The sequence below is a fragment of the Pollicipes pollicipes genome, unplaced genomic scaffold (genome assembly GCF_011947565.3).
Source record: "Pollicipes pollicipes isolate AB1234 unplaced genomic scaffold, Ppol_2.1 Scaffold_7223;HRSCAF=8565_pilon_pilon_pilon, whole genome shotgun sequence".
Lineage (NCBI taxonomy): Eukaryota > Metazoa > Arthropoda > Thecostraca > Pollicipedomorpha > Pollicipedidae > Pollicipes > Pollicipes pollicipes.
In genome coordinates, this window is record NW_023597030.1 from 152477 (window position 1) to 167965 (window position 15489).

The following is a 15489-nucleotide window of genomic DNA, read 5'->3' on the forward strand; positions in this document are numbered from 1 at the left end:
TCTCCATAGGCCGCGCGGCGTCGGTCCCGCGGCTATGACATTGAGCGACGACCAATGAGTAAACGAAAAAGATGACCCATTTTGAGGAAGATGGCTGGTGAACTAGGTAAATCAGCGAGTACGTTTAACGTAGTGCAAAGCTAAACTAAACATAACCTTTATCTGAAAAGTGGGGCCATGTCCCCCTGGCCCCCTGTTCCTAAACCCATGTCGTAAAGCGCTTGTGAAACATCGTTGTCGCCATAAGCTGTCTCATATTGGACATCTGTGGCGCACAAGGGTGATTGCTGGGCGGTGGCTTCTCCGCTTTTTTATGCAACCATGGTACAGCAGAAAACATTAATATAGTCTCACTGCAGATATACAGGCCAACTGGGATCAACAACATAGAACCGTCGCTGTGTTTCTTGACCTCACATCAGCATTTAACAAAGTCCATCGTGACACCGTGATCTGCAGTTTGCATGCTCTTGGCCTTAGGGATCACTTAGAGTATTTTCTCTGTAAATTTTTACAGACTCGTTCCTTCAATATACGCGGCCAATACACGGTATCTGACTTACAACGTATGTACCATGGTGTTCCACAAGGTAATGCACTTTCTCCAACGCTGCTTCCTATCGCCATCAATGATGTTTTTCACACTCTCCAACACCGTAGGATGTATTCAATATTCACTGCTTGCTGACGATCTTGCTATATGGAGCTCACACAGAGACTGCCAAGAGTATTTCTCAGTTTTACAAAAGCAATCGATCATTGTGTGAATTGGTACTCAGAATGAGGCTTCTTCCTCTCTGCTCCGAAGTCCGCAGTGCTCATTTTTAAACGAGGTCCCTCATCGTCACTTGCCATCTCTCCACAAATTTGTGGTATTTCTATACCATTCTGCAAGTCGCACAAATTTCTGAGAATAACACTGGACTTACGTCTAACCTTCGAAGCACACATAGAGGATGTCAGAAGTCGTTGCTTGAAACAGCTTTACGTCCTCAGGTGTTTTGTTGGTCATACCTGGGGTGTAGACCGAACGACGCTTACCACACTTTACATAGGTCTCATCCGATCAGCACTGGAGTACATCCGCTTAATATTCAGCATTATCTCTGCCAACCTTTGCAAACGCTTGGAAGTCATCCAAGCAAACTGTCTGCGTCTGGTCTCAGGGGCCTTCCGCACGAGCCCAGTTCTCGCCATCCATGCTGATGTAAGGTGTCAGAGCACCTGTGTGCTAGCAAGTGAATGTTTGCGTAGTTTGGCGAGCGTCGCCTGGAGGCGCTCGCGTTACCCTCCTCTTGTACCATGGCGCCCCGTGAGTACCAGGCGCCCCGTGCGGGGACGTGGCTATGGGGCCAGGAGAGAAGGTAGTAACAAAGAGAAAATTTTGATAGCCGCTGGCGCGAGGTCGGACGTGCCGGCGGGACGTACTGTGGCGAGTGCATGTAATGAGTGTCAAATACCGAAGTGACTGGACGTACCGTGTGTACCAGTGAGCCGGAAGCGAGACACCGAAACAGCAGAACTTACACTGACACCAGCCTGCCAGAGCTGGCAGACTAGCGTTATTTCTTGCTGCTCCGGTAATACTACAAATCTCAACGCATGCTGAGCCACGCGGTATGCGTTGCTCTTGAAACCAATAGGCTGCACCTATTAAGATAGCAGCGAAGGTCGTGCTTCCTGTCAGACGCTGTCAAACAGGCGCGACGAACTCTTGACATGTCATGCATACGTGTTGAATCCTCCACTGAAGCCTTTTTGACTTTACAAGAATCCCTCAAGGGAGTTTCTATTTAGATCTAAAAAAATCGGAATTGCCTCCTGTTGAGGTACGATATGCCTTCCTGGAGTATCGAAATAGGCACACTGAATCCTTTTTCTTTTTGGATGGATTTGGATAGATGGATTGGATGGATGGATGGATCTCGGACACCGATGGATCTGCTCATGGTGACTAGGTTGGTGCAGCAGCCGTCGGTTCTGACTTTTGATTCACCGGACGTCTTTCAAGACTTCAGCACGGCGTTCTCTGCGGAAGTATACGGTATCAACCGAGTACTGTCGCACATCAGAGTCAGACGCATTTCTCAGGCTACGACTTTCACAGACTCTAAGGCATCGCTGCAGGCGCTTCAGCGACTCGATGATTTCAACCACCCGGGAGTGTATGACATTCATAATATCATATGCTTTCGCCACCTACCGACCAGCATGTGACCTTTCTGTGGATACCGGAATATTGTGGCATCGCGAGAAATGCCTTCGCCCCTTGTGAAACAAGGTGTCCGTCTATCCACACCTCTGGAAGTGTCTTTAGCACTAGGTGGTGCTCTCGATTCAACTTACGTCCGTTTCGCTTGGTATTTGCAGAACCAGTGGGATGTCTCGCATGCTGGCCACATGCATTGAATCAACCTACACTCCAACCATGGGCGACGTGTCAGCAGGAGAACAGGCAGAGACGAGTGGTTTTGGTGCGCTTGAGATGTGGCCACATTCGCCTCATTCACAGCCACTTCTTCATTCGTTGTGCACCACCGGTCTGCGAGACTTGTAATGTCCAGCTTACGACAGAACACGTATTGGTTGGATGCATTGCTCTTACTCGGGAACGTCGCTATGTCACGAATTACTTGTTAACACACCGCCTTCCCACACACTCCAAGCGCTGCTAGGCGACAAGCATCCTGTCGTAACCGATCTCGTCTTGGACTTCGTGAATAAATCGCCATTGGGTACGAAAATCTGACGGGAACTGATTCATGACCGTGTAGTTGGCGACTTATTCAGCGATTTATTCAGTAAGAAGTTCCAGTTTTTTTAAAAAAGGTCTCAAGGTGAATTATTGCACGAGAACATCGAAAGTGACCTTTATTTTGCAATATCATGTGGTCTTCGAGGTCAAAAGCTGGGTCAAAGAACGGGGAACGCAACATCCCCAACAATTACCGGCCGATTTCAATCATCATCAAATTCACACGCGCAAGGGCTAGCGTCCGTCAAAAAGTCGCGCCTCTGAAGGTCATCCTTCAAGGTCAAACGCGGGCTCAAAGGATGGGCAACTCCATATCACACAAAATCACCGGCCGGTGTAAACTTAAAGGCACGAAAATGTTTACAAGTTCAAGAGCTAACGTCCGTCAAAATGTCCTGACCTCTCAAGGTCATCCTTCAAGGTTAAACACGGGCTCAAAGGACGGGGAACTCAATATCGCGCAAAAATTCCCGGCCGTTCTTAAACTTGCCAACATCAAAATATGCACCGCAGAAATAACTAGCGTTCGTCAAAAAGTCCTGACCTTTCAGGGTTACCCATCAACGTCAAGTACAGGCTCAAAGGCCGGGAAACTTAATATCACCCGAAAATTATGGGCCGATTCAACTTTGATATTACATTTAAACACCAAAATGTTCACCACAGAAGAAACTGGCGTCCGTCAAGAATTCCTCACCTCTCAAGGTCATCCTTCAAAGTCAAAATCAGGCTCAAAAGGCAGGAAACTCCACCTCACCCAAAAGTTACCGGCCGATTTAAAATTTCCAAATATCATCATGTTCAACACAGAAACGGTTTAACAAAGGATAAAGGTTTGTCAAAAAGTCATGATCTCTCAAGGTCACCCTTGAAGGTCAAACACAGGCTCAACAAACGGGACTAGTTTCGCGGACATCGTCCGTGAAACTACGGAAAGGACTACCAGTTCCTTTCGTGGCGTATATTCTGGTGCTTGCAAGTTAAAATCGGCCGATAATTTTTGGGTCACATAAATTTCCCCGTCCTTTGAGCCCGTGTTTCACCTTGAAGGGTGATTTTGATAATTCAGGACTTTTTGACGGACGTTTCTTTTTTCTGTGTGGAATATTCTGAGATTTGGAAGTCAAGAATCGGCCAAATTTTTCTGAGTGACATTGAGTTCCCCGTCATTTGAACCTGTGTTTGACTTGTAATGGTGGCCTTGAGAGGTCGGGACGTTTTGACAGACGCTAGCTCTTGATCATGTGAATATTTTGGTACTTTTATGTTTAAAATCGGCTGGTAGTTTTTTGCGATATGGACTTCCCCATTCTTTGACCCCGCATTTGACCTTAAATGGTGACCTTGAAAGTTCATGACCTTTGATGAACACTAGTTTTTCGTGACCAATATTCTGACAATTGCAGGCTTCAATTCGGCCGATGATTTTTGGGTGATATTGAGCTCCCCGTCCTTTGAGCCCACATTTGACATTAAAGTGTGACTTTGAGAAGTCAGAACTTTTCGACATACGCTAGATCTTTTTGTGCTGAATATTTTGATATTTGAGAGCTTAAAATCGGCTGATAATCTTTTACTCATATGGAGTTCCCCGCCTTTTGAGCTCGCGTTTGAACATGAAGGATGCGATTGAGAGGCCAGAACTTTTGGCGGACGCTAGTTTTTTCAGTGATGAATATTCTAAGATTTGGAAATTTAAATCAGCCAGTCACTTTCGGATAATGTTGAGTTCCCCCGTCTTTGAGCTCGCGTTTGATCTTGAAAGTGATCTTGAAAAGTCAGGACTTTTTGACGGTCGCTCTTTCTGTGGTGAATATTTTCATGTTGGCAAGTTTAAAATCGGCCGGTAATTTTTGCGCGATATGGAGTTCCCCGTCCTTTGAGCCCGTGTTTGACCTTGAAGAATGACCTTAAGAGGTCAGTACTTTTCAACGGACGCTAGTTATATCTGGGTAAATGTTCTGACACTTTCAAGTTTAAAATCGGTTGGCATTTTTTGGTGAATGGCATTCCCCCGTCATTTGAACCCGCGTTTGATCTTGAAGGATAACCTTGAAAGGTCAGGATTTTTTGACGGACACTAGTTGTTTTTGTGATGGACTTTGCGATGCTTACAAGTTTAACATGGGCCGGTAATTTTTCGATGATATTGGGTTTCCCGTCCTTTGAGTCCACGTTTGACTTTGAGGGTAACCTTGAGAGATCGGGACGTTTTGGCGGACGCTAGGTTTTCTGTGGTGAATATTCTGATGTTTGTAAGTTTGAAATCGGCCGGTAACTTTTGGTGATATGGGTCCCCCTGTCCTCAGCCCGCGTATGACCTTGAAGGGTGACCTTGGGAGGCCAGGACTTTTTGACGGATGCTGGTTCTGGCGCTTGTGATATTTTGATGCCTGCAGCTTGCAAATCGGCTGGTAATTTTTGAGTGATATCGAGTTCCCCTCCCTTTGACCCTGCTTTTTACCTCGAAGGTCACATGACATGGCAAAATAAAGGCCATTTTCGAACCCCGTGCTGTAATTCACCTTGAGACTTTTCAGGGACATCGAGTTCGTAGCTGAATAAATCGCTGAATAAATCGTAAACTTCACGGACGTAACTGCTTTGCCGCTTAGCCCCGTGGTACCCAGGAATAATGCTGGGAAAAGGTCCGGCACCTTACGGCACCCTAAAAACGGTTCGGCACCCTACGTAACCACGCTTTTACTCACCTGTTTTTCCCCGTATGTATGCAATGAATTGTGATCTTGAATGATTGTCTTCATTGACCATATTTTCCGTATAACGGGGCCCACTAAAGCAAAATTACATATGTGATGAGTTCCCGTGCTCCCATTTCTAAAGTGGCCACCGTGCTTATTTAGGATGAGCCAGTTTTGTGCGGGATTAGGCACGGAGACTTGCTTTCGTTCCTGGCGAATAACGTAAGTTGAAGCCACTAAAAAAAAAGCGCTTTCTCATGACCCGTATGTGACTCGCGGAGGCGTTTGCCGTATGCCTTCGTTTTAGTGTGCAAATGTCCGGTGGGTGGGGAAGCTCGTCCGACGATTATTTAGTTCTTTTCGAGGTAAATATTTCCAGCATATTACGTTTTTATATAGTGAATTTCGTACCAAACGCAAGCCTGTAGCAAGGCAATAAGAAGCTCGCAATTGGCGTTAGCCGGTTAGTTTCCAATCACGGACCAGAACTTCCGCGATGCGATGAAACGATAAAGCATTTGCATGATTGAAAAGCAGCTTCACTGTATGTTCTACGTATTCGATTAAGTATCATGGTTTTTCGTGCAATGCTGATTTATGAGAAATGTTTCATGCTCCACTCTATTCGTGTTTCCTCCTATTTCCAGTCGTCTCCACTCTCAAATATCTGTAACTTTGTGTTCTCTTGCAGCTTTTCTTGGTGTGCAAGCCATGTCTCTTCTTCTCCGTGGTCTGAGATGGAGTTTTGGTCGCTCACCTCACCACAGACAAGCATGCAAGAGGTCCTACCATTTGGATACTGCACCAATAATTGGGACAGAGCCAGATCGAAATAGCCCACAGTTCCTGGTGAGAAATGGGTGTTTTGCAGGTGGCATGGGGTGGGTGGGATGCGGGTTTTTATTGCGGGGTTTTGGGGATTTTATGGGAATGCAGATATGACTTCCCAGAGGGGTCTGAAGCTTGGTGAGAACTTACCAGAAACATGAATGATATTTGGTAATGCTGTATTATTATGGAATTGATCTGTGCTGACTATCCTTCAGCCTATAGGACAGAGGTTAAAATGTGAGCATATGACCAATTGATCAATGACTCTTGCATTTAATGCCCCTGAGAGATGGAGAGTGCCTTAGCAAATGAGCTTGCAGAGGCCTGGCTACAGTAGGGCTTCCAAGCAAATGCAAAGAAATCAAGGAAAATGTAGAAGGTGGTTAGCAATCAGATTGATCCTGCAAGTACCACATAGAGCCTGGTGAAGAGCACAGGGTATCTGGACAACATGAAATCTCTCAACCTTAAAATCAACCTTAAAACAATCAACCAATCAACCTTAAAATCTCTCCAATTGCCCCCCTCCTGTTCAGTAAGGAATTATTTGGGCTGCTGATGAGTCCTCCACTTTGCTTGCAGCCATTTTCTTCACTTGGAAGCTCAACAGTTATTTTTTTTGGAAAATAGGGCAGGTCTGGTAGTGGAAGCTTTGTAATCAAGGCACTCAAACAGCCACACAATGGTGTCCCAATCCAAACTAAAGAGGCATGCTCGGCCCAGATAGGGGGTGTCCCTTAACCCTGGCAAGTGGTTATGTAAACCCTAATCATTCACTAATTCTAGCAAGGAATTTTGCAATTACATTCATGAATTTGATGACACTTGTCCAGGAAAGTTGATGGTAGGTGGACATGGCCCATTTAATATGGTAAGCAGATGTCCCAAAGTTAAGAAGATCTGAAGTTTTGGGGAGTGAGTGAGTTCCATGAACCACATGAATGCTTCGAAGCTTAATATAAATAATGACAATGTTTTTTACATTGGGAGGAGATATAGTGTAATGGTTCAGCATTTGGGATGCCTCACCCTTGGGGCACCCTTGATGCATCCTATGTGCCGCTGTTTTGCGGCAGCAGCAATCGAGTTGGTTAGTAGTGTGCCTTCCAGTGTAGTTTTGTCCCATTTTTAGGTTGTGGGCTGTCCTTCCTCTAACTGTCTAGCCTCAAATTTACGATAATCTTGCATTTTGGGGTGCTTGTGGTGCGTAGTAAAGTGGTTAACGTGTCTGCATTAACCGCTGCAAGTCTGGGAAACCAGAGGTACGGGGTTCGATTCCCCGCGGTGGCCGCCCTCCCTGCCAAGGTGAGAGCCAGGCGGCGCCACATAGCCTCGGCAGCTGAGTGCGTCGTAAAGCCCCAAGACATGACATGACTTGCTTGGACCTTGATAACATATCCAACTGCAGCAGCATGACTTGGCGCAGCAGGTCGTCACTTTCCTGTCTCACAGTGATCTTTGCAGCCAGTCCTAGATATCCAACTTTTGGCAAAGAGAAGCACAGTTCTCTTTACATTTAATTGTGTGTTTTTGATGTGATGATATTCAGTTTGTGTGCTCGGGACTGACAATGTCCATGTATGGTGAGTCCCAAAGGTTGCCAATGTCCGTGCGGCACCGTTCTTTAACGTGTGCGTGACATGAAATCACAGTGCATCTAGAAAGAGATATTCGAATGAGTCGGTAAGAGCTTTTTGGTTGGGTCCCCATTGGCAACAAGCTTTTTCACCATGGTTGTGCATCACTTACCTGTTGATAACACATAGCTGTTCACTTATAGGGTGGCCACATCTATGTCTGTAATTATTTATTTGCTTATTTGATTATTCTCGCTAGTCTCATCCCGCGAAAGGCGTCGCACTTGTACTCCAGTTTCAGAGCGTAGGCCAAAGGCCACGACTTGTGCGGCACAGTCCTTGATTACCTGGACCTTGGCTTCTTCAGGAGAACCACGAGCGCATGTCCGCACTGGTCGGCGAGCTTTCATCGCACGTGGACCGTATCGTGGCCGGCGGCGGAGAGAAGGCGATACAGCGGCATACATCAAAAGGTGCGTGGCCGGGCGTGATGCACACTGGTTGTATGGGGGCTGCGGGAGGTTATATTTTGGTCTTCGTGTCGTTAAAAGTGTAGTCTTTTGCAGCCTGCTTCAAGTTTTTCGTTCGGCCCTTCCGTTCAGAGGAATGTTGAAAGAAAAGACGTAGCGGTGCATGCATGTTTTTACCCCTTATGCTTTTTTAATGCAAACGTACGTTTGAGTTAACCCGTCCGTTGGCTCAGCCAACAGGCGTCCGGGGAGCTCAGCTGCGTCGCGTGTGTTCATTAGGTTTTTTCTCCAACCACGACTACGTCGCACTGACATCGTCACTTGATGATGACATTTATGTTTAGGGGCACCTCGACCGCCTCGGTCATTTTGCGACACTTGGAACAGCTCTACCTCTTCACAGTGTCTGTCGTCGCCCGGCTAATATCTCGTGAGAGGCGTGTCTTTAGCGCCTGCTGCGTCCGTTGCCAGGTAAACTGTTGGTGCGCGAGCGCATCTCTCGCCTGCTGGACCCGGGCTCGCCGTTCCTGGAGCTGTCGCAGCTGGCCGGCCACCAGCTGTACGGCAAGGAGGAGGTGCCGGCCGGGGGCATCGTCACTGGCGTGGGCCGCATCAGCGGGTTAGTGCAGCTGCCCGCCGGCCGACGCCAGGCCAGCGCCGACATTGGCTTGACATCGGCTCAAAACGGGGTACAGGCGTGATAAATGCTGCCAGCGGCGCACTCAAGGGGAAAACGCCAGGTGACTGATATTTGTATTTGTTTTGATATCCGCATCGGTGCACCTGTATGATGTCGCACGTTTAGCGAATCTGAACGGCATGTTACGCAAAATACTGGGCTGAAGCACGTATGCGGAGAATCTAATGCATGTAACCTGCACTTGTTTCAGTGTCTGATGCAAGACTTGGGGGATCAGACAAAATATGTGCAGTTATGGGGGCAAATTCACTACTGGTTAGACTAATCACCTTATACTGCCCAAATTTGACGTTTTTGGCCAGGGGTGGTCGAAGCATGCTGGACGGGGCTCATTTGATGTTATATACAAACAGGTACTACGATAACTATGATGTAAACAACCATGAAACCATGGTTGTTAACAGCCATGAAATGTTAACAACCATTCGACCTGGCTACGATGTCCTAAGATTACTACGATTTTTGACTTGGCTCATAACGCTGGAAAGGTGGTAAGAGGTTGCTTTTCTCAAGACTGGATGAGACTGCTACACGAGAAAGTCAACCTGATTGCCACTCAAGGTCTGCCGTCAAAATATTGTATGCGATTCGCACAAATCACAAAGTCATTCTCCGCCGTTGAGACGTCCAGCGTAGCTCACACAGACGGCCGGGTTTCGAGCTCCCCTGGTGCTCCTGTCAGCCCAAGTCAGTCGGCTAACATGCATCACGTATCACCTACATGTGATCATTCTCGCTGCGATAGACGATGCTATGACCCAAGATAGTCGAGCATGGGCCAGGTGTGGCCCGGGAGCCGTGGACCGCACACTCGCCGTGAGTGGTCCGAAAGTCGTCCTGGCACATGTTACAAAATTATCATGGCCTGTGCACGTACATTGCTTCGGGATTAAAGCCATTCCCAACGTGTTAAAGTGACCGTACTCATTTGCCCGTGTTATGCCATGCCATCCCATTCCCCCCCCCCCCCCCCCCCAGCTGACCCTCCTTTCCCCCGCTGACGTGCCGTCCGTGTCGTCGCAGCGTGGAGTGCATGATCGTCGCCAACGACGCGACGGTGAAGGGCGGCTCCTACTACCCGATCACGGTCAAGAAGCACCTGCGCGCCCAGGAAGTGGCCATGGAGAACCACCTGCCGTGTGTGTACCTGGTGGACTCTGGCGGCGCCAACCTGCCGCGCCAGGCAGACGTCTTCCCCGACCGAGAGCACTTCGGCAAGATCTTCTACAACCAGGCCAACCTGTCGGCCAAGAACATTCCGCAGGCGGGTGCTGGGTAGAGAGGGTGGGTGGGGAGGATCCGTTGGTCTGGCGCTAATATTGGTATGCCAGTATACTGACTTCTGTCTCGCTGGGGTTATATCGGGCAGTCGTCTTTCACTAAGTGTATGTGTTTCCTTTGCTGTTGGCGTCGGAGATGTGTGCTGTGCTTTTGAACTGGTGGTAAATGGCATGACCTGTGGTAATCTCGAGAATAGATGCAAACAGCAGCTGCTTCTGACGTTTGATGGCGTTTTGGCCTGGCTTTAGAAGTCCAGAGCCGGCGTCGGTTGACCTAGACGTCGCTGACGACAAACAGCTGACGCGCCGCGCCGGGCCGCCGGCCGCCTGACGCCCGCCGCCGTCGTGCTCAGATAGCCGTGGTGATGGGGAGCTGTACAGCCGGCGGCGCCTACATCCCGGCGATGGCCGACGAGTCGGTGATCGTGCGGCGCCAGGGCACCATCTTCCTGGCCGGGCCGCCGCTGGTGCGCGCCGCCACCGGCGAGGCCATCTCGGCCGAGGACCTGGGCGGCGCCGACCTACACTGCAGGTCAGCGACGGGCTCACGACTTACACGGGTCACGGCCTTAAGTGCGGGTCAACGACGGGGTCACGACCTACGCTGCAGGCCAGCGACAGGGTCACGACTTACACGGGGTCACGGCTGTAACCGCAGGTCAGTGACCGGGTTACGACTGTCGCTATGTGTCAGTGACTGGGTCACGTCTGCCACTGTGTGTCACTGGTGGGGTCACGTCTGCCACTGTGTGTCACTGGTGGGGTCATGGTCTCCACTGTGAGTCAATGGCAGGCTGATGATCTCCACTGCTTGTCACTGGCGGGGTCGTGGTCACCTCAGTGTGTCACGGGGGTCATGGTCTCCACTGTGAGTCATTGGCGGGTTTGCGACTCCAACTGCGAGTCATTGGCGGGATCACGACCTGCATTGCGTATGAGAGAAGCGGTTTCAGTGGTGAAGAGGTTTTTCTTATTTCGGATTTCCACCGCCAGTGTGAGTTAGACTTATATTTGTTGTACTTTGCTCCCTTGATTAGAAACTGTATAAGTTGGTTTCGGGTATTTATGTGGAGAAGATCTAAAGCGGGGTTCAGAGTGATGCTTAATACCGCGAGATCCAAGGGATTGATTGTTATTTACAAATGTAGTGTGATAACTTATCATGGATGGGCGCCGCCGGGCTGCGACAACCAGCTGTGACTCGGTGTCGCCATGTCTGCAGCACTTCGGGCGTAACGGACCACTACGCCGTGGACGACCTGCACGCGCTGCACGGTGCGCCGCTCTGTGCGCAACCTCAACCGGCAGAAGACGCCGCCGGTCACGCTGCTGGAGCGGAGGAGCCGCGCCTGCCCGCCAGCGACCTCTACGGCATCGTCGGCGACAACTTGATGAAGACGTTTGACGTCCGTGAGGTGAGGGTGGCCCGGGGGTAGCAGCGGGGCGCGCTTCTAACTGGCGGTCCGGGAGAGCCTTTAGGATAGGCTGGCAAGGGTTCAGGTTGTTGATTCTGTATGTCGCCCGACTTGAGTAGACTTTTCAGTGAATTATGCGGGAAAGGAATGGGTTGTATGCGAAGCAGCGTAGATCTGCTAATTAGGGATACTTTTAGCGTGACCTTTAATTAAAACTTTGAGTCATAAATGCACGAACCTGGCGCGGATCTGCGTATCATAGGACCGAGTGTGCGCCTTTAGCGATCTTTAAGTGCGTAGTGTGTTTGGATTTATGAAATAGCTGGTGACGACAAATAACTGTCTGAGGGAAATTGCAGTTAGGCTATCATGCCTATACATGACTATGTTGGTCCGAAAGCGCATCTGCTTCTCTCTGTGTCACAGTGTTTAGCGGGGTCGTATGTTCGGTCGCGGCCTATTTCGGTCGAAGGAGATCGAGCTGAGCCAATAACTGCTCCCTGTCACGCTGTCCGGACACGGTGGCACGCCCGTGCGTGTGCCGTGTTCAGCTGGAGGCGCCGCTATGTGCCGGCCCCGCCTCCCTGCGGCGGCACTACTGTGTGCCGGCCCCGCCTCCCTGCGGCGGCACTACTGTGTGCCGACCCTGCCTCCCCCCCCCCTCCCTACGGCGGCGCTGCTGTGTGCCGACCCCGCCCCCTGCGGCGGCGCTGACCCCGCCCCCTCCTCCGCAGGTGATCAGCCGTATCGTGGACGGCTCGCAGTTCGACGAGTTTAAAGCGCGCTACGGCGACACACTGGTGTGCGGCTTCGCCCGACTCTACGGCTACCCGGTCGGCATCGTCGGCAACAACGGCGTGCTGTTCTCCGAGTCGGCACTCAAGGGCACCCACTTCATCGAGCTGTGCTGCCAGCGCAAGATTCCGCTCATTTTCCTGCAGAACATCACAGGTGCCTACCATCAAGTGTAATGGCCTGTTAGCTGGAGGTGCTGGGAAGGCATTGGAGAAAGACAACGGAGTGTTAGAGCAGAGTGCTTTGGCTGTCGTCTGACCTGTCTGCCGTCTGTCCCTTCACCTGTCGTCTGACCTGCCATCTGCTGTCTGTCCCTTCACCTGTCGTCTGACGTGCCGTCTGCTGTCTGTCCCTCCACCTGTCGTCTGACCTGCCATCTGCTGTCTGTCCCTCCACCTGCCATCTGACCTGCTGTCTGCTGTCTGTCCTTCCGCCTGTCGTCTTACCTGCCGTCTGCTGTCTGTCCTTCCACCTGCCGTCTGACCTGCTGTCTGCTGTCTGTCCTTCCGCCCGTCGTCTGACCTGCCGTTTGCTGTCTGTTCCTCCCGCCTGTCGTCTGACCTGCCGGCGGCTGTCTGTCCTTCCACCTGTCGGCTGACCTCCCCGCCGTTCGTCGTCAGGTTTCATGGTGGGTCGCGAGGCGGAGGCCGGCGGCATCGCCAAGAACGGCGCCAAGATGGTGACAGCCGTGGCGTGCGCCCAGGTGCCCAAGCTGACGCTGATCGTGGGCGGCTCGTACGGCGCCGGCAACTACGGCATGTGCGGCCGCGCCTACGGGTGAGTCGCGTGTACCGGGGAAGGTGGGCCAACTACGGCATGTGCGGCCGCGCCTACGGGTGGGTCGCGTGTGCCGGGAAGGTGGGCCAACTACGGCATGTGCGGCCGCGCCTGCGGGTGAGTCGCGTGTACCGGGGCGGTGGGCCGACTACCGCATGTGCGGCCGCGCCTACGGGTGGGTTGCGTGTGCTGGGGAAGGTGGGCCGAACCGCGCGACTGCTGGGCTACGGCCCACCGGACGGGAATGGCCAACAGGGAGCGTTTGGCTGCAAGCAATACGCGGTGTACTTTACCCCTGCCCCCAAAAAGGCTCGTTTTGAAGGTGCATTTGGTTCTCGTACGATTTGTGAGCTCGGTTGTACTCTCCGTCCCATGCCAACAGGAGGCAGGCGTTTGTACACGGTCGCTGCACGTCGTGTGCTTGTTGTGCTGTCAGACAGGTTGTGTTACTGGGTCGCCCACCCCTTGTCACCTACAGACGACCCTAACTCAGTCATCTTGTAACGCGTGGTGCCGGACGGGGCCGCGCCCAGACGCGCCGCCCTGACCGCGTGTCTGCCGGAGGATTGCCCCGCGCCGCCTCTGACGCGCCGTCTTCGCCGCCCGCAGACCTCGCTTCCTCTACATGTGGCCGAACGCACGCATCTCGGTGATGGGCGGCGAGCAGGCGGCCGGCGTGCTGGCGCAGATCACCCGCGACCAGCGCGCGCGCGAGGGCCGCCCCTGGACCGACGAGGAGGAGGCGGCGCTCAAGGCGCCGATCGTGGCGCGGTTCGAGGCGGAGGGCTCGCCGTACTTCTCGTCGGCGCGCCTCTGGGACGACGGCGTGATCGACCCGGCGGACAGTCGCCGCGTGCTCGGCCTCTCGCTGTCGGCGGCGCTGAACGCGCCCATCCCGGACGCCAAGTTCGGCGTGTTCCGCATGTGAGCGGACGGTGCGCACGCGGCCGGCGGCGGAGCGCGGCTGGAAGGGCGGGCGCAGTCGGTGGCACGGGTCAGTGGGCGCCGTCGTGGGGTCCGTGTGAGTAGCGCTGGCGGGTGCGGAGGCCGCCGCGGGGCGAGCTCGCGGGTGTTGCTGTACTGCCCTGCGTGTAGCCTGTCCCAGCGCCGCCCTCGGCCCACCAGTGGCAGCGACTGAGAGTGAGGCCTCCTGCCCTTGATCGAGTGGTCGGAGGGCTGTCGGCCTTGTGATGACCTAGCATGTCGCGCCCCTGACGAGATTGCTGGTGCGACTGCTCGGAGGCCCATAGTCGACAGGATGTGCAATACGGTTGTGCCCGGTGGCACTTTGTACACGCGATCGGTGCAGGTTAGATGTGCTACTGGTGGCGTTGGTGGAATAGCGTGTGTTGATGCGTAGACCAAAGCCGTTTTTATAGATATGTGGCGGCTGAAGTGCCGGTTTCGTATTGCGATAGGTCTTCCTGCCTTGGTTTCTAACACGAAAGTGTAAAGGCAGGCGCCTTATGTATGTGGTGGCATAGTACGGTGTCCTATTGAACAAATGGACGGCACGATATCGTGGTATGCATTTGCGGTAGTGGGGTGAAAGGCTGCCGGTTCACGCCGTGGTGCTCCAGGTGCTCACTCTTAGATTATGCTATGTGAATCCTGACTTCAAACTGAGACCGAATAAATGAAGCTTGACATCTGCAAGTTTTCAGTCAACGGTGTCTGGTACTAATTGGAGGTGCGTGTCAGTAATATTCATTTGTATGGACGACGATTTGTATATGATGTATCGCTGAACCAACAGCAGGTTCATAACTATCTCGGCGAATTCAGCACAGAGTAGAATACATTATTATGTCTCGAATCGGTCACACTTAACGGTTGCCCCGCGACATGCAACATAAACTCAGCATAAGACGAATGCGGTCCCAGACGCCGCCTACAACTAAAATATCGCTTAACAAAACGTCAGCTGACTATAGGGGGTAAATGATGTCCCACTAATAAATCATATGGCCTGTCCTTACAGATGATGCACACATTCCGCGCTAATGCCGGCACAGACAACAGCAACACGAATGGTTTATCCTGTGTCGAGCGGCCAGACAGTTTTAGTTCATACAGCTTTAATGGTAGACAACACGGCCACTTCTGTGGGGTCTGCCACATCAAGAATCGATAATCTCAACTGCACTCACTCATCATCCACCCCCTACAACATATCGGCGTCGACCA

General features: G+C 51.7%; 1 pseudogene; it reads left to right on the top strand.

The window, feature by feature from the left end:
- Positions 1–5982: 5982 nt before the first annotated feature.
- Positions 5983–14305, top strand: LOC119109029 (methylcrotonoyl-CoA carboxylase beta chain, mitochondrial-like; annotated as a pseudogene).
- Positions 14306–15489: the final 1184 nt, after the last annotated feature.